The sequence below is a fragment of the Macrotis lagotis genome, chromosome 7 (assembly GCF_037893015.1).
Source record: "Macrotis lagotis isolate mMagLag1 chromosome 7, bilby.v1.9.chrom.fasta, whole genome shotgun sequence".
NCBI lineage: Eukaryota > Metazoa > Chordata > Mammalia > Peramelemorphia > Peramelidae > Macrotis > Macrotis lagotis.
Window position 1 is genome coordinate 197,329,169 of NC_133664.1, and position 20,427 is coordinate 197,349,595.

Consider the following 20,427-nt stretch of genomic DNA (forward strand, 5'->3'; position numbering starts at 1 on the left):
AAAGGATGGGTTTTGAATAATAAAAAAAATTAAAATGTGAAAAAAAAGAAAGAAATGATGCTCTGACTTAATTGAGCTTTTCCTACTACTCTATTTTGAGGCTACTCTATCCTGCTGCTAAATCTTGGTTTTTTTTATTTTGCAACTTTTTTACTCAGAAGTTGAAGCATGTATCCTTCATCAAGCCAGATGAAGCAGAGAGAGAGGGTGCCCCACACATTCTACTAGGACTTCACAAATATAAACTAAAAAGAAAGAATAAGCCAGCTTGAGGAGGTAGAGATCACTAGGGAAGTCAAGGAAGATTTTCCCATAGAAGGTGTCCCTTGAGTTGAGCCTTAAGAGAAGCTAAAGATTCTTAGAGACTGAGGTGAGCATATCCTATGCAAAGTCTCCAAGAGAGGAGATGGAATGCCATTCAGTCTGGGGATGCTGGCTGAATCCAGGCTGGGAAAGGCTTTAAATGCTGAGCTGAGGAGTTTATATTTCATACTAAAGAGACTAGCCATCCAGTGATGGTTCTTGAACAGAGAAGTGACATAGTCAGAGCTCTACATTAGGAAAATTATTTTTGCGACTGACTAAAAATGGGGAGACTAATGAGGGTTTGTGAGATAAAGAGAGAGAGCCAGGAAGACCAAGACTCAAGTCCTCTGTCTGGCATAGACTGAATGAGTGACCTTGGACAAACTATTTAGTCCCTCTTTGCTCTAGGCAACTCTCTAAGACTATAAGGTATGGAGAAGATGCTGACCAGCCCTGGTAGAGGGAGCCTTCACCTGGTAGTTTCCTCTACTTATGAAATTCCCTATCTCTGTCCCTATAAGGCTCCAGGAAATGACTCTTTTCTTTCAGAATTGAAATGCCTCTACCCAAGTGAACAATCATGAAAAAGGCCTTCATTTGGTTCCTGGAAAATATGTTTGATTATAGAATGTATGCAAGCCCTTGGACTGCAATATTCTTTTTTTTTTATTCTTGTTCCATAAAATTGGGTAGTCAAGAAGTTCTTTACCAAATAATATGCTACATGTTTTGTTCTGGTATGGAAAATTATAGTTTACTAAGTAGGCCTCTCTTGGTGAGCTGCCATCAATATATTTGGCCATCCTTTGAGAAGGGATTAGTCTAGTATCTTTGCCCTGGGTGAATTGAAAGAGGCAGAATCTAGAGGTAAAGAAACTAGTTAGAAGGCCATTTACCCAGAAGGCAATACAAGCATATGTCACCATAAGAGCCAAAATCTTCGATTCTATTATATTAGATTCAACAAGCAATTTTTAGTAACTTCTATGAATCAACACTGTTCTCAGTGCTAGTGACCCTGGCAAGAAGATAAAAGATAAATACAGACTTGTCACGGACAAGGAAGAATGAATAAGACTTGGTAATTATAAGAGCAGAGGTAGTATGAGTATTAACTTTGAGGAAAGAGGAGGAAAATATCACACTGATCATTTATATCAGTAAGAGACAATGGATGCTGATGTCACAAATTTCTGTAATGTCTTTTTTGATGGGATTAATCATCTTTGACTTAGCTCTGTGTAGTTGTTTTCAATCAGTATACTGATTATCTTTACAACTAAAAATATGGTTTGTTTTCAGATGTGCAATTATTGGTTTCTTGAGCCATAGTAAAATAGAGCTTTTCAAATGTGGAATACTGAATGGAAGATATGTGAGTATTTTCAACCCAGGAAGAAAAAAATAATATCTCTATATGAAGTACAAGTTTTGGGGAAAGCATCAGATTCTATCCCTCCTGATTTCCTTCCAGCCAGTCCTGAATCTTGGTCTCTGTCATCCAAAGCTAGCAATGACACAGACTTAATTAGTAAGTATTCATTCCTCATATTAGGAACTTCAGTGATTTAATCTATAATTTCTTCTGTAAAACAATCATAATTAAGATTTTATAATTCATATAAAGCCAAAGATCTTAATCTAGAGAGCAGGAACTTGTTTTTAAGATATCTTGAAAATTATATATCAGTACATTTGGCTATCTTTGAAATCCTATATATTATGATTTTATGCATTTAAAAATATTATTCTGAGAAAGGGTCTGTAGATAGTCCAAACATCTTCCACATTTTGTGAAGTCAGGAAACTGCCATTAGAATGCTGAACTCCTTTGCTATCTCTGTCATCCAGTAAAGCTTTGCTCTTTGTTATTATTCAACAGCCCCCACCTTTGCACTAACATTTTCATTACTCTTCAGGTTTCTTAACTATAATCTATTGATCTCTGCCCAACCATTGTAAAAAATTTTGCTAATCCTTAGATTGAGACTCCTTGACCTCCTTACCTTAAGCAAGTCAATATGTCTTTAGTTCAACTAGCTAGGTGGTACAGTGGCTAGAGCACTGGCCTTGGAATCCGAAGGATAGGGAGTTCCAATCTGACCTCAAACATTTGCCACTCACTAGCTGTGTGACCTTGAGCAAGTTGCTTGATGGTTATCTCACATCCAAAGCCATCTCCAACCATCCCAATTCATATCTGGCCACTGGATTCAGATAACTCTGGAGGAGAAAGTGAGTCTGGTGACTTAACACAGTCCCCCCTTCACTCAAATCCAATGCACATGCTTGTTATGGCATCATTTCCCTGATGTTATGGTCTTCTTCAAAAATGAAGGACAAACATCAAGTAAAAGTTCCACAATCTCTGTATTATTGGTATATGGGTTTTCAAGTTAGCTATGAAACTTCTATGATCCCACAGCAAGTTTCCATCTAGCTCCTAGTCATATGAAAGTGACTGAGTTTCTTTCATTTTCCATGAATCAGGATGGATGTGAGTCAACACCTCTCTATGAGTCTTTCTGGGTAGACAAGGGTCCTCCCCAGTAATTAATTAATGAAAATAGTTTTAAAGTACCTATAAGATTTTAGAAGGCATAAAAAACAATGGTAACTATTTTACATCACAGGCCCTTGAACCCCTTATATGATGATTCTGAAAATCACTTCGGAAAATACTTTGGGGTTTAAGAGTACTCCTTAAATCACATCAGATAAGGAGAATGCCAATTTTAACCATCTAAAATAGTTTTGGAATAAGTAAAAACCCAAACTATGGATCACAAAGAACTAATGATGCCTATTGGAGTTAGGAGATCCCCTCCCCAAAAGGGAGTACATGCTGAAAATATGAGCAGATTTAAGTAAAATGTAAATATGAACCTCAGTGACATATGCATAATGTATTATGAAGTTAAGCTCAGAAATTGTGAGGAAAAATCCAGTGTCACTGAGGATGATTTGTAGAAAGTCAACCATGTGCTTCCACAACATTCCATTAGTTGCTCCTGTCAAACTCAGAGCCCTGGGAAAGAATGGTGAACAGTCAGAAGAGGCCTTAAGAAAAGGTACAAGACAGGCCTGAGAATTTACTTCTTCATCTAATACACTAACTTTCTTTTACATGAACTTCCCATTTCCCAAACACATAATTGGAACTTGATACTTTAACTTAGGCTCATCATTTTTTATCTATGATGGTTAAATTTCTTCTCTTTAAGAATATTAACAATATTCTTGCCAACAATAAAATTGTGATGTGAGACTTGTATGAACATTTTAGTAAAGAGTTTTGGGACTTGAGTAAAGACAAAAAGTCAGGGGGGCAGCTAGGTGGTGAAGTGGATAAAGCACTGGCCTTGGAGTCAGGAGTACCTGGGTTCCAATTCCGTCTCAGACACTTAATAATTACCTAGCTGTGTGGCCTTGGGCAAGCCACTTAACCCCATTTGCCTTGCAAAAACAAACAAAAAAAAAAGATAAAAGGTCAGAAGGCAAGAAATAAGTTCGGTCTACCTTGTGTAACCCAAATCCCAAAGCCCATTGATAAGGGGTTCTTTCTTCTTTGTGAAACAATACCAGGAGGAGCAAGGTAGAGTCAACAAAATCAAGAAAGAAGAAAGATGTAGTCTCTTCAATTTCTTTGGGGTCTTCAGGTGCTTTGGGTATTCTGCTTTTCAGCTTCAAGAGAGAAAATGACAATGCCAACCACTTCAAGTTTGAATGAATAAAAAGACTCTGGGAAAAAGTCAACATAAGAGGAGCTCCATCATGGCCCTATTCCCCAGCTTTCTACATTTTGCAGAATTTTCCCCTATTTAGTTCATTATTTTTATCAGTAATTTAAAAGAAAATATGAAGCTGATTTACAGGGATCAGATTTATAGGTAACACAAGAGTTGGGACAGTCAAATTGACAGATGATTAAATCAAGATTGAAAATCGTCTCCTTATGTTGGAACATTGGAAACTAGGAGTTAACCTCCAGGTCTCTAAAAACTGAAAAGTTTGCAGAACTAAGGCCCCTGGGCCAAGTTTCGAGCAGACATATTTCTATTTTTTGATAAATCTTTTGGAAATAGATGAATAGTATCATTGTGGTATTTTTTAGTTATAAATAATATGACTATATAAATCTAAGAGAAACATATTTTGATGCTGATTGTAGATTAATGGTTTGAGTTATAAATATGCCTTTTGTCCATGGAATGATTCTGGTCATGAAGTCACAGGATATGAGATGTAGAGCTTTAAAAAGCCTCAGAAAACAGTCAGTGTATTACCCTTATTTTGAGGATGAAGGAAGTGACTCTGAGAGAGGACTTTACCCACAATCACACATGTGTTAGCAATGATCTCAGTTCTTCTAACTATTAAGTCTACCATCTTTGCACTCTACTCTGCTAGCCCTCAGAGTTGCCTCCCAAACTTTTCTTTTCACCTGATGTCTAACATCTGCCCCACATTTGTCATCATTACATGTTTAAAACGTCCAAAAGGAGCACAAATATCTCAGTCCAGTATTTTCATTCCCTCTCTATTTCCCAATAAACCAATGGATGGTTCTTCTCAAAGTAGTCATTGTGTTCAAACATTACAAAAGAATGATCCCTGGTGGATAGTAGATTTGAGTTCAACACAAACTATAGACTCTGTATCAGTCACCAATCAAAAAGATTGTTGCAAGGAACAGCTCCATGGAGCCCTGATTTTGGTGGGAGGCTCACGGAAAATTCAATGCAAGGTATGGAGTTAAGATTTCTCTTTTGAAAGGTGAGATGGCAATGTATTTTTTATAACTTTTCACATCTATTATTTTGGAGAATACATTTGCACATCTGTGTGAATAGGATGTAGAATAGGATAAAATGGAAAAAATTTCCATAATGTCAATCTTTAGCAATTGATCATATTGACAGGAAGCCTTTTTTAATTATTGGGGAATAAGTAGAGCCAAACAACTGGGCTACTGAGTCATGGTAACACAAGAGAATAAATTATTCATCTTCAGCTGTCCACCTGAATACTTGTATCCAATCACACAAAACCCTCACAAATGCTAATATTGTTTTTCTCCAAATGTGCAATTCCTTCCATGGGCCAAAGAATGACACACATTTTCAACTGTGGAAAAATGAAAGGAAGATATGTGACAATCATTCATCTAGGGAAACAAAAAGATTTTATCATTTTGTGATATGAAAATATTTGGAAAAACCAGAGCTTTGTTTTCCTTTGCTAATGAGAACCAACAGAAAACCAGTAGTGCTGCAACTTCAGTTACATCATATAATTTGATGACACAGAAAACTTTGGTGAGTGTGATTTTTTTTCAACCATAATGAATCAGTGACAATTTTTATGATATTATTTCTTCAAATTATGTATGGTTATGGTAACATTCCTTAGAAGTTTTTTAAATATGTGGTTTTTTAATGCTACTTCCTCAAACTTTCTTCTTATAAAAATTCTTTCAATCCTCACTCACCTTGCTCTGCACTTTCTATTTCTTTTTTATTTCTATATTCTTTTTTCCATACCCTTTTCATTATTCATGTCTAGCTCACATGCTGTACATAAGTCTTATTTTTCAAGTTATTTCTCAAAAAGAGCTCTATAAATTATGGTAAAGATTGTAAGGATAAAACCCTAAGAACCACTACCAGAAGCATAAAATATTTTTGAACCTTTTTATATTCTTAGCAATTAAATATTTTTAAACATCCCTAAATATGATCTCAATATTTAAGTCTTTCTGGAAATTTTACCTGGGTTGCAATTCTATGCAAAAAATAAATAGAATCCATTGGAATTAGTTGACTCAGTTACCCTTTAGTTTCCAGAAAAGCATTCAGGTTCTATTTAGGTTTTGTTTTGTTTTGTTTTGTTATGTTTTGGTTTTGTTTTTGCAAGACAATGGGGTTAAGTGGCTTGCCCAAGGCCACACAGCTAGGTAATTATTAAGTGTCTGAGGTTGGATTTGAACTCAGGTACTCCTGACTCCAGAGCTTGTGCTCTATCCACTGCCACACCAAGCCACCCCCCAGATTCTATTTAGCGGAAAAAAAAAAAAGTTTAAAATTTTGTCCAAAATTTTTTCACTTTTTTCTATATTATTTGGACTGCAGTTACCAAGAGCATTAGATCAATACTTATGATAGACAGCAGACAAACCTGAGAGACAAGATCCCCAATCCCCCATGCCATTTTGTATTTCACCTTAATGTCATCTCTTTTGTACACACTGTTAACCTGTTATTATTTTCCAGAAGTTGTATATATCAGGATGAAAAAAACAGAAAATGGTATTTGACCTATAAGCCAGAAGTCTACAAATTAAGTAAAATGGAGAACTGAGATTACTGTGTAAACTATCATGTGGGCTCCATTTTATTCCTTTCCATATACCTACATAGAAGAGGAGCAGCTAGTTGGTGCAGTAGATAGAACATTTGACCTGGAGTCAGGAAGACCAGAGTTCAAATCTGGCCTCAGATTAAGCTATGTGATCCTAAGCAAGGCAATTAACACTGTTTAACTGTAAACTGATTTGGAGAAGGGAAATGGAAAACCAGTTCAGTATCTTCACCAAGAAAGTAATTCTAGTAATGGAATCCATAATTTGATATGATGGTTGATCAACTTCTGTCTTCACATTTCTCATCATTTCAGATTCAGTGTTATCAATGGGAAAACCTGCCTTCCAGTCCAGCATTGCCAGTCCCTCTGGGTCTCCTGAAAGAGCTGTGGATGGGTCTTTACTAGGTGATTTTGAAAAAGGCACTTGTATTCAAACAAACAGAGAGAATGACCCTTGGTGGATAGTGGATTCGGGTTCAACACACACTGTGGAATCTGTGGCAATCACCCCCAGGAAAGATTGTTGTACTGAAGAATTATGCGGAGCACAGATCTTAGTAGATCTACCTATTCATGGTGGCTCTTTGAATGCTAGGTATGAATCTTAGGTTTTATCTCTTGAAAATAACATGAAATAATATTTTAAGTTGTTTTGCAAACTTTAAAGTAATATATACATATTATAACTTAGATAATATAATTAAAAGCTGATAGTCTAGCAAAAAGTCTATTTTTGAACTCTTTAGGGGATGGGAAAAAAGAAGACAGGGGGAGGGGAGGGGATGTAAGTAGAGGGAAGATTGTGGGAGAGGGTAGTCAGATACAACACACTTTTGAGGAAGGACAGGATGAAAGGAGAGAGAGAGAATAGAATAATAAAAGTGTGGAGGAATAGATGGAAGGAAATACAGTTAACAATAGCAGCTGTGGGGAAAAAATATTGAAGCAATTTTTCTGATGGATTTATTATAAAGAACACACACTGCAGTACACTTTTTTCTCACTATTTTTCTTGAGGTTTCTCTATCTTTGGGGGGAGGAGGGATTATGATTACTTTCACAAAATTATTATACTAATGCTTAAATAAACAAATAAATCATGAAAAAAAAATATGGGAATTCCAACCAATTCCAACCATTCCAAAGCAGAACTCCCCTGTTTTGTTGCAGGAATGACATTTACATTTTTTTAAAATATCAATTTTATGTTAATTGCAGAAGATTATAATAACATCAATAGATTTAGATGTTGAAGGGTCCCTCATAGGTCATGAAGTTCAACTCCATCATTTAAATGAGGAGAAATCTGAGATGGGAAGATTTGCCAGGGAGACTCAAATGACACATAGCAAGTTAATGTCTGAGTGAGGGTTTCTATTCAGATCTTGCTGTCTTGAAGTGCAAGGTATTATTCACTGCTAGATCTAAAGTTGTAACTAGGGTGAAATAATTGTGATCAAGCTTGATCACAAGCCCAGCTTATCAAATTTAGAGTTCAATAATTCTTACATTCTTCAACAGCACAGAAACAAAAGAACTTAGGATCTAGTTATCAATAAAATTTAGTAAAAATAGAGAATGAGAAAAATGCAAGGTAGAAATTGGCTTCAAAGATAGGGATGAATGTAACACAGGGGATTTTTAAAGATTGAAAGAGGAATTTGGGTGTGGAGAAGTAAGTTTTTAAAGTGAAAACAGTGACAAGAAGATCTAAAAACACTCCTTATCTGTAGTATGGTCATAGTTCAAAAAAATGAAGAATGTCAAAAGGAAGGCAATAATGAAGGCTCTTGAGTTCAAGCAATATGAGGATCTACTGCGGGAATCTGAAAAAAAATTAGTCTGGAGAAGAGAAGATTTAGGAACAATGTGATCATTGTCTTCAAGTCACTGACATGTGGAGAAGGGATTGCACATGTATTTTCCTAAGAGGGCAGAACCAGTTACAAAGAAGTCAATTTAGGCTAGAAGGCAGGAGAAATCTTTCCGCAACTCAAGTTATAGAAAATCTGACTTGACATGTTGTGGGTTTCTCTTCCTTGGAGAGCTCTGAACTCAGTGGATAAATTATATCATGTATATCATAGTAAGGATTCTTTTTGTGTATGATTAGGATTCAATGGCTTTTGAAATCCCTTCCAAATCTGAAATTTTATTTTATCTTCAGAAAGGAGTCACAAGTCTTGGACATGTTTTATCACAGTTATATATTTAAAACTCTCTGAAATTAGATCCTCAAATTTTTCTATTTCTCACCTTACTTACAATTCATAAGAAAAAAGAAAAGATGAAAAAAGATAACCTCTGTGATCAATAAGATAAAATCTTTATTAGGGATGTATAAAAAGGATTTCATGGTTGCTGTGATAGATCATTAGACATTTTATATCATAAATTTGTAGTGAATCCAATCAGCATGTTTTCATGATTTTCTCCAATTTTGTTTAACAGCACATGAATAGGATCAAAGGAAGTATATAGTGAGAGGAATCCAGGGTTGTGATTTGTCAAGTTGTAATAGGGTAGGAAATTTGAAAATGGAGGGTAATGCAAATTGAAGCTGATTCACCAGAGGGTTGAAAAATGAAAGAGAGAACAAGATATCTAGTATTGTGTGAAAGGATGGTCTCTGCATAAACTGAGTGTCAGTAGGAGTGGAGATCATGGGGATGAGTGAAAATGTGTTTAGAAGTCATAAGTCATGAGAAAAGATTATATGATAAAAGAGCATAATCTAATAACAGTATTTTAGGTTCATGAATTTGTACTGGCATACTTGTAGGTGAAAGCAAGGGTCTGATCATATCTCTCTAGAGCTAAGATTGAGTAGATAAACAGATCTGGACAGATTAAGAATTGAGTGGTTAGTATGTTAAAGTTACCTAGTATGAGGGTTTCAGTTTTGGTATAATACTCACTGAAGAAATAAGAGAATGCATTAAAGGTTGAAAGAAAATGGCTACTAGTATCTGGATTGAGTGATAACCTTAAATAGCATGTACCTAAAATGAGAAGTACCTCAAACAAAAGGTTGTTGAGTGATGATGGTTAGAACAAGAATTTGGAAGTAGAAATGAGGAACAAGAGGCATCCTAATACCCTTACTACAATTAATAGAAACTTGTAGGATATGAGTGGAAGCATACTGATACTAGGAAGGCTGCCCAGAGAAGCAATGTTGTAAGGATAGTTAGGCTTTCAATAAGCAATAGAAAAGGAAAGGAATTAGAAATGAAAAGGTTTAAGAGTAAAGCAAGCTTGTTCATTATGGGACTGGTATTTGAGGGAGCATAATAAAAGAAGAGAAAGATCTGCAGTGAGAAATTGGGGAGCAAATGTTGAGGGGGAATGGAAATAAGAAAGCAATAGAGAAAGGAGTTTGTACATTGTCAGTCAGAGATTGTGAATCATTAGCACTATAAGAGCATGGTAGTGAGAGGAGTGAATTAAGCTAGCTATTGACTGAGTCTGGACCTGGAGTACTGATGGAGGGAAAAGAATCCTTTGAGAGAGGTAAGTGGAGGTGGCTAGGTAGCACAGTGGATCGAGTACCAGCCCTGGAGTCAGGAGTACCTGAGTTCAAATCCAGCCTCAGAAACTTAATAATTACCTAGCTGTGTGGTCTTGGGCAAGCCACCATTTGCCTTGCAAAAAAAACTAAAAAAAAAAAGAAGTGATTAGACCATGAGGTCCTCCCTCAAGAACCAGACTCATAACAGGCATTGACATTGTGTCCTGTAAGACACAGAAGGCCTACTTTAAAGAGGTAGTATTAGGTAAAGGTGGAGGATCAGGCTAGAAGACTAAAGATGGCAAAAAGACCTGGTTTGGTTTCTGAAGCACTAGTCAACTGATGTAGAATTGATCCCAGAGTGATTTTGGAAAGGCCATGATGGGAGTCTTATTTCAACTTTAACTCAACTTAAAAAGTATTTAATACAAGCTTAACATGTAGATGGTCTTGAGGTGGATGATATAGGACTTACAAAGGCAAAAAAAAAAAAAGGTCCCTGATTTTAAGGAATTTCTATTTTAAGTCACCAGGTGGTGCTACTAACATTTTAATGTTGTTTTCCCCTCTTAGAAGAGCAAGGACAATGATGTCATCAGGAAGGTGATGTCTTGACATGCAAGTGAATTGAATTTAAGTGAGGCAGTCCAGTGACAAGACACATGTCAAGATGTCAAGATGACTGGCAGCAGCCCCAGAGGCAGGGGGAGATCTTGACTTTTTTTAAGCTACAGTCTTTCCCAGGTCTCAATTTGTCTGAATTTTGTTTGTCAATCATTTAAAGCTAAATAAGAATTGAGGAAAATTCTGAGAGTCTTCCCATCCCAGACTGATTCTTTTATGAAGACATCGTTGCTGCTAAAACTACTGCTGAGGAAAGCTTGAAGTTCAGGCTCCCTTTGGTGTTAGTGCACCTCACCCATCAGTTGGAAGTGCTTGGGCAGTGCTACCCTCCCAATGGTTCCCAGACAGTGAAATACACCTCCTCTCCCTGAGGATCCATACCATCTCAATATCTACAAACAGTAGATTAGCGTGCATTTACCCAATTCAAACCAGTTCTTGAGCCACCTTGTCTGGCAAACCCCCTTCTTCCTACAGATGCTGTACTTCACTGAGCCTTTGAGTGCACCCATTATGCATTGCAGTCCTTTTCCATGGGACAAATAGAACATGCTCAGCTTTATAAATTGCATTACTTTCAGATGAACTCAGCCTCTTCCAAATTCAGATAAATCTGGACAGGACACAAGATGTTGTGAACCTAGAAGCTTTAGGTTCACCAAATGGCATTTAACCCGGACATACAATCCTTGGGTGAAGACTCAGGGACTTTGGATCTGGGATCTTATGCAGCATAGGCTATAGACAAGACTCAGGACCCAAGGAATTTAGGAGCACAAAGAGTCTCCCTTTAAGAGTAAATTTTTTCCCATTTGGTGTCTAGCTTTAGTTGGAACTTCCAACTTCTTCCTATAACTAGGTGCATAATGGTGCAGGGTAAGTGACCTTCCTTCAGGCTGGTCCCATGCTGCCCCATGTTATCTCTGGATCTCTCTGACCTTGAAATTTTTAATAATAAAAGTTATCATTCAAATAGTATCCTGAGATTTACAATGTTTTGGAGTATTTTTTCTTCTTTTTACCTCACAGTCCTGTAGGTAAATACTATTATTATCTTTATAGGTAAAGAAATTGAGATTGAGAGAGAATAAGTGAATTTTCCAGGGTCACTCAGCTGTAAGGATTCACCCTCAAGTCTCCCTGATTCCAATCACAGCATTCTCTCCACTGGGCTGCCAAGTTACCTCACCTGCTACCTTGAGGCTCCTATCTTGTTCCTTCATTTTACAATTTCTCCACTCAGGAGCTGAAACCTTCATGTACCCATATATCCATGTAGTAGGGCAGGAACCAGAGAAGAAGGCTTGGGGAACCTACACATTCTCCTGGGACTGTCCAAAATACAAACTGATAACCAAAACAAGATGACTTCAGGAAATAGGACAAAAAGAGATCCCATAGATGGGACTGAGTTGAGAAACTAAAGATTCTTAGTAGCTGAAGTAGCAGGGAAGACATTCCTGGCACACAGGATGCCTTCTGCAAAGTCTCAAAGAGAGGAGATGGAATACCCGCTTCATGGAAGAGCAAATAGACCTGCTGTGCTGTACTGTGGAGTACATAATAAGAAATAATCATTGGAAATAAATCTGGCAATGAAGGCTGAATCTAATCTAGAAAATGCTGGAATGAGGAACCTATATTTCATATTAAAGTTCTAAGCATCCACTGAAGGTTCTTTTTTTTTTCCTTTGCAAGGCAATGAGGTTAAGTGATATACCCAAGATCATACAACTAGATAGTTATTAAGCATCTGAGGTCAGATTTAAACTCAAGCCCACTGACTCTACTAGCTGCCCACATTGAAGGTTATTGAGAATTCATCTGTAAATTCATTTTTTTTAATTAGGGATTTGGAAGTATGGGCTGTAGAAGTTGCAGTGGCATATGATGAATTCATATTGAGTTTACAGGGCACTAAAAACCATGCATCTTTTATGCATAAACCAAGCTTGCTGCCTTCATTTTATATTTGTACACTTGATTATTTGGATCCAAAATTTAGGACTTTAGGATACATCTATTAAATTTCATTTTCTTAGATTTGGCTTACTCTTTGTGTCTATGGGGATTACTTAGATACTATTACATAAAATCCATATTTTACATACCCAATAACCATGACTTCTTCATGCCATCTGTCAATTTTATAAACATTTTATTTATAATCTCATTCATATAATTGATAAAGATGTTATTTATCCAAAAATTTTAGTTCTATATATACATAATTATCTTTTTTAATCTCTTATTTAAATTATTAATCTCTTAATAATTTTCTCCTTTAAATCTCTATGAAAAAGTATCCCCTTCATTTTTCATTAATTACTTTACTGATATGATTTTTTAAAGGTCTGAATCTAATTCTAATTTCTGCCAAATTGCTTTCAGGTTTTCCCAGCAGTTCTTGTAAAATAAGGAGTCCTTCATCTAGTAATTTGTGTCCTTGGTTTTAAACAATACTGGAATATTATTTTCAATTGTCATTTTCTTAATTAGTTCATTCTGTTGATCTGCTATTCAGTTTATTTAGACAGTGACAGACTATTCTTATGATTACTCATTTATCATATAGTTTGAGATCTAAATGCTTTAAAATATTTATAATTACTTATGTTTTCTTTTATTTTTGTAAAAAGTCTTTTGTAGTTATTTTCATGTAGTACAGGCTCTGGACTTGGTACTGTCAGCCAGATTCCATAGTTTATCTGGTTATTTTTACCTTAAGATTGTAGAGATCATTCTCATGCATTGAAAGCGATAAACTGATATGTCCTTTCATTGATAATTAGCTGATATGAATTATCCAATAAGACTTAGTTTTTAAAAACTAATATTCACTAAGGAAGTATAGCAAGAACATGAGGGTACACTCCCACAAATACATGCAAAGTCTATGGGAAAATTGGTTGAAACTTAGAAAGCACATGATGCAAAGGGATAGCTCCCAGATCCTAATTACTAGAAGTCCTTCTCTCTCCTTCAGGGGGTGCTTGAGCTTAATGCAGCTTTCTCATGAATGCCTTGTAAATCTAGTGCTTCTAGTATTTTATCACTCCCAAATCAGACACTGCCATCAAGTGTTCCAAGGGACACTCCTAGGCTACCAATGAGAAGTCCAAATCCCCCAACTTTTTGAAGTTCACAGGTCAAACTTTGGTCAAGCAGGAGTTGGAGTGGAAACAGAAGTTTTCCCCATCTCCCATAATCATTCTCTCTGGCAGTCTTGATTATAATAGTTTTTACCACTGAACTTGCTAGGCATTGGAATATCTGAGTTCCAAACTACCTTGCTATTTTAATTCATGACCTACAGCATAAGAATGAGTTGCCTTAGTCAATCTAAATCCATTTCCTGAGAAGTTCCATTTTATTTCATACAATATCTCTATGCTAGGTATTGAACAAAAGATAAAAATATTAAACCTAAAACATGTCACAGAGGAAAAGAGAATAATACTTATTAATAGCAAAAAAAAAATGATAGGGAATTAAATATAAGAATAGAGTGGAAGGGAAGTAAAATATTTCTGTGACCATATATATTCCTAGGAGATGGTAGATGCTAATGTCATTTCCAGTAATGGGGACAATTTTCTGTCATATCCTTTTGACAAGTCTTTTTTATTATTCCAAGTAAATAAATTGGTTTGAATGTTGGCCCGAGAAACCATCCTAATCATATTTGGCTGATTTCTATGCAAGATGTTTTCAATAAGCACATGAGCAACTTTGCAAATACGGATATGGTTTGCCTTCAGATGTGCAATCATTTACTCCTTGAGTCATGAAAAAGCAGAGATTTTCAGATGTGGGATGATTCAAGGAAGATATGTGAATATTTTTAACCCAGGAAGAGAAAGAATGATATCTCTATGTGAAGTACAAGTCTTTGGGAAAGCATCAGGTTCTTTTGCCCCTGGTCGCCTGCGATTAAATCTTAAATCTCATGTGCCATCATTCCAGGCTAGTAATGCCATGGATTCAACTGATGAGTATATTTTTTCTTAATAAAAGGGATTTAAATAACATTATCTCACATGGTAGAAAATATGATTCATATAAAACCAGGATTCTTAACTTGAGAGCTGTAAATCTCTTTTTATATTATTTTGATAACTGTATTTCAGTGTAATTGGTTTCCTTGGTAATTCTATATATTTTATTTAATATGTTTAAAAACATTTTCTTGAGAAGATGTCCATAGATTCATAAGAATCATGACATTAAAATTAAGAACAATAAAGGAGGAAGTTTAGAAGGGATTGTAAAAATCATCTTTCCCTCTATGAAATTCTTACAAAGATATCATCTTCTAATCTCCACATATAAAGTTGTTTTGAGCCTTCAGAACATTTAATAGTATAATATTGTAGAAAATCAGGGTATAATTGATCAATCTCTAAAATCAGGTCACCCTTCAAAACAACATAACTAAAATCACTATGCCAGGCAGGGGTGGATTAACAACACATGAAGGCTTAGGGCAACATAATCTCAGAGACTCCTCAAACCTGCAGGCTTTCATGTTAATCTCTTACCTTTAATTTTGTAGAGCTCATCTAATTTCATTCATTTCTTTCATAGGGACTCTTTGATTTTCTTCCTTATCTACTTTTACATATGAATCATGTTATAAGTTTCCCCTCTCTTACTTTTTTCTCTCTTCTCCATACTCACACTGCCCTCCATCTCTAGAATTTTTTCCCTCAACTTCTCCATATTCTTTCATCTCATTTCACTAAATGGTTCCTGCCTCTCTTCATTGTCATCATCAGTCATCATCATCCTCCTATCTCTTTCTCTGTTTCTCTCTTTTTTTCTATTTCTATCATTATCATATATTTTTCCTCTGTGATATGTCTTAGGTTTAATAAATTATCTTTTGTTCAATACCTAGAATAATGCCATTGGGCAAAATAAAATGATACTCCTCAGGAAGTGGCATACCTTGACCTTTAAAAATCTATCTTAGGTATATGAACTAATGTATTAACTTGAATCCATGCTAGAACAAAAGCTTCCTAGTAGAGTCTGAGGTAGGAGACAAGAAGACCTATTTTTCCTAGAGATTTCATACCTTTTCAGGTAGACCAAAGAGGGAGAACGGTTTACGATACTCTTCCTGAGCCATGCCAGGACATGACTAATATACATATAAATTCAGAAGCAAAGACTCTTATATAGGAAAATTAGAACTCACTGCTTGTAATAGAATAACACATTGGGAAGGGAGAGCATTGGTCCCAAGGAGAGTTACCAGGCTACAGTATAAAGATATATAAAGAACTATACCAACATTGTTGATTCATGAGAAGTTGATCACTTGATATTATGCATTAGTATCTAATAAATGGGAACTTTAGAAAATATGTCACCATTGTATTTGGTTACTCTTTCTTCTGTGGTTCAGTCTGAAATCTTGAACTAAAGCTGTTGTCACACAATTACACTAAATTGAAGTAGCATGTGGCTGGACTACTGACTTGGTCAATCTTCATCTGACAGAAATGAATTAAAAAACTGGGGATCTGACACTTGGGGAAAATCTGATGAAAAGAGAAACAGAGAAAAAGAGAGAAACAGAAGGAGAGAGAAGTGCAGAGGAAAGAGAGAAATCGAGGAATAGAGGAAACAGGCATGTAGACAAAAACAAGGAGAAAGAGAGCAAAGAGATGAGAGGAAGAAAAAGAGGAGGGAGATGGAAAGAGAGAGGAGACAGAGACAGAACAGAGAGACAGGGAAAGAAAGAGAAGAAACAGAGAGAGAGAGAGAGAGAGAGAGAGAGAGAGAGAGAGAGAGAGAGAGAGAGAGAGAAGAAAAAGACAAACATAGAAAAATGAGAGAGAGAAAGAGAGGGTCAGAGACAGAGACAGAGACAGAGACAGAGACAGAGAGATAGAAGGGGAATGGTGCAAACTACATGAAAGGGAGCCCAAGCAGTGAAGCCCTAGAGGAGTGGACAATCAAGGAGCAAAAAGACACAAGGCTAGTGTCTGGAAGGGCAAATTTGAACCATGCCCTTAATTTGTACCTCATCCAAGGCAAATGTCACATAGATTGTAAAATTCCCTAGAAAAGGTTGTCCCACCCTTTTGATTCCAAGTTCTTCTCCTTGGAGAAAAGACAAATGAGGCAGGGTGTTCCCAACCACATTAGTAATTTGGATTGTCTAAGTCCCTGAGAAGAAATAAGACCAATAAGTGTACAATGGGAAGTGGGTGCATGGGAGGGGGCGGGTAGAAGGATTGTTACCTGGTTCTCTAAGAGTCCTAAGTACTTTCTCCCTGCAGTAATTACTACAAATATGTTGGTGTTGCCTAGAGAACTGTATAGGTCTCCTACAATATGGTGGGGTCCCACAGAAAAAAGTTAAGTGACCTGCTCATGGTCATACAAATCATATGTGGTCATGACACAAATTTTCCACACACCTAATCCTCTAATCCCAATACTTATTATTATTGAAATCATTAGTTGATTTATTCAACCACTAGCCCTAGCAGTCCAGCTCACAGCTAATATTACAGCAGGTCATCTTCTAATTCATTTAATTGGATCTGAAACCCTAGCCCTATCCTCTATTAGCATAACAAAGTCTACTATTACATTCACCATTTTATTTCTACTAACCATTCTAGAGCTAGCTGTAGCCATAATCCAAGCATATGTTTTCACACTTCTGGTCAGTCTCTGCCTGCACAAAAATTCCTAATGGACCACCAAATACATGCCTATCACATAGTTAACCCAAGCCCTTGACCTTTAACAGGAGCCCTATCTACATTCTTGCTAACATTAGACCCAATTTTATGATTCCACTTCAATTAATCTTTACTAATAATAATTGACATGACATGCCTAATCTTAACTATACATCAATGATGATGAGGTATTGTTCAAGAAGGAACATTTCAAGGTCATTACACCCTAGTTGTCCGAAAAAGGTCTATGACATGGAATAATTCTATTTATTACATCTGAAGTTGTGTACTTAAAATTTCTAAGGAGTCTCCTGAATATTTTTTCTACATTTGCTTACTTCCTTTTGGCAATTTCAAATGACTGGATGTCATAATTTGTGTCTAAAAGGCTTTCAGATTGTATTGATTGTATTTCAGTAAAGTAGAAAACTTTTCCATTGAGACTAAATGTTATTTAGAAATGAGCATTTTAGAGATTTTTCTGATTGATTGAATGAACTGGACATCCCATCTATTCATATTGTTGGGTTTATCATGTACTACACCATGCCCAGAAATAACAAAAGTATAGATGAGTAGGTAATAAAGTCTGGTACACAGTCTATCCTCCTCAACTTGATAGAACTTCCAGACTTCCAGTAAATATTCTCCACAAATACTATTGAACTGTTTAACTCTCCCACAATGCCCAACATTCTAATATTTTAAGAAATCCAGAAAATTACATTTGATATTTAGACCAGTTTGTCACCAATAAAATGACCTGGATTGATTAGTTTTCAGAGAATAGCAGAATGTACTGCACCAGAATTTTAGTCCAGGCTCTTCAACCTGCTGGGTTTTTTGACAGTGGGAAAGTTGTTTACCTTTTCTAGACCTTCTCTGATTCATGCTCTCTGACTTCATGTACTTGCCATGAATAATATTAGGGTGCTATCTGCTAGAGGATACTCAATTACTCTAATTGATTCATAAATTCATTGATTGGTCTCCCTCCAACAATACAAATCAGCCTTCCCATGCTTGCTTCTCCTACGTAACTCATGTGCATGTTCATCATAGAAGATCCACCCAATTCAATGTTTTATGAGCCAGAAAAATTTAATAGAGGTGATATGGTGTGGAGTACGGAACATTAAACTTGGCATCAGGAAATTGGGTTCAGGTCAAATACTAACTCAGATACTGAACTGGTTATATGAATCTTGACATTATTCTCCCTGTGCCTTTATAAGGGAGTTGATGTGAAGTCCTTCAAGATCCCTTCTAACTCTAAATCTTCAATCTTATGAAATAACCTTGTCTTCTTACATGGCAAGGACATGAATGAAACTCTCAGGCCATTGACCTGAACCAAATGACCCCTTTTAAAAAGAAATCACACATTTCTTTGATGAAATCCTTTATTCTCTTTCTTCAAAATCTCTATGCTATGGGGATATGAAGTAGAAAAAAAAATTATACTTCTTATCATAAAAGAGTATGAGAAATGAGGAAAAAGCAAAACTTATGACTATGTACATATGATAAATGCATCAGGTGACCACAAAAGGGGTCTGAGACTTCAAGAAGTGAAAGATAATTTGCAACTAAAGGATCAAAGAATGCTTTAGAAGGGACATACTGAGTAGCTGGACCCCCAAAGGAAGAGATGGTTCTAATAGGGGTGAAGAAGGGACGGAAATTTTTATGAAGTTCCAACCTGGGCGGAAGCGGGGCTGAGAAGCGGCAGCAGCCGGAGCGGGAGCCGGCACGGGCCGGGCACCATGGCTGCAATCACCACCATCGAGGCGGTGAAGCGCAAGATTCAGGTTCTGCAGCAGCAGGCCGATGATGCCGAGGAGAGGGCCGAGAGTCTCCAACGGGAGGTGGAGGGGGAGAAGCGGGCCCGGGAGCGGGCTGAGGCTGAGGTGGCCTCCTTGAACCGTCGGATCCAGCTGGCTGAGGAGGAGCTGGACCGTGCCCGGGAGCGCCTTGGCCACCGCTCTGCAGAAGCTAGAGGAGGCAGAGAAGGCAACCGGTGCAAGGGAGAGAGGTGTGAAGGTCATTGAAAATCGGGCCCTGAAGGGTGAAGAGAAGATGGAGCTGCAAGAAATTCAGCTAAAAGAGGCTAAGCACATCGCAGAGGAAGAGGACAGGAAGTAGGAGGAGGTGACCCGCAAGTTGGTCATCACTGAGGGGCACTTGGAGCGCACAGAGGAGCGGGCCGAGCTGGCTGAGTCCCGTGGCCGGGAGATGGATGAGCAGATCAGACTGATGGACCAGAGCCTGAAGCCTCTGAATGCTGCTGAAGGAAAGTATTCTCAGAAAGAAGACAAATATGAGGAGGAGACAGAGATCCTTGCCGATAAACTGAAGGAGGCAGAGACCCGTGCTGAGTTTGCTGAGAGATCGGTAGCCAAGCTGGAAAAGACAATTGATGGCTTGGAAGATAAACTGAAAAGCACCAAAGAGGAGCACCTCTGCACACAAAGGATGCTGGACCAGACTCTGCTTGACCTGAAAGAGATGTAGAAACCCCTTCCCCCACCCCCACCCCAGCCCCACCCTGTCTGCTGCTCCTTCCACTGACTCTGGCTTCGCTGAAGGCCAGCTTGCCTGAAGCTGACCTTTAAAGTGAGGGCTGATCTTTCACCTGAAGGCTGCTTTCTTCTCTGGGTCCTTGCTCACCTTTCCCCATCTCACCCCCACCCTCAACTCCCATGTCCATTTCACCAAACTGTCTCCACAGCTCTCCCCTGGAGATCCCAGATGGACTAAGGGCTGAGTACTCTTGGGAGCAACATTTAAGGGAACATGAGCACAATGCAAAATAGTGTCTTTAAAAGCATGTTGTATGCTGAGTGAGATGAGCAGATGCTGAGTGAGATGAGCAGAACCAGAAAAACACTGTACACCCTAACAGCAACATGGGAGTGA

The 20,427-nt window shown here is 37.3% G+C and overlaps 1 pseudogene; it reads left to right on the forward strand.

The window, feature by feature from the left end:
* Positions 1-19,274: 19,274 nt before the first annotated feature.
* LOC141493948 (uncharacterized) lies at positions 19,275-20,035 on the forward strand (annotated as a pseudogene).
* The last annotated feature ends 392 nt before the right edge of the window (positions 20,036-20,427 follow it).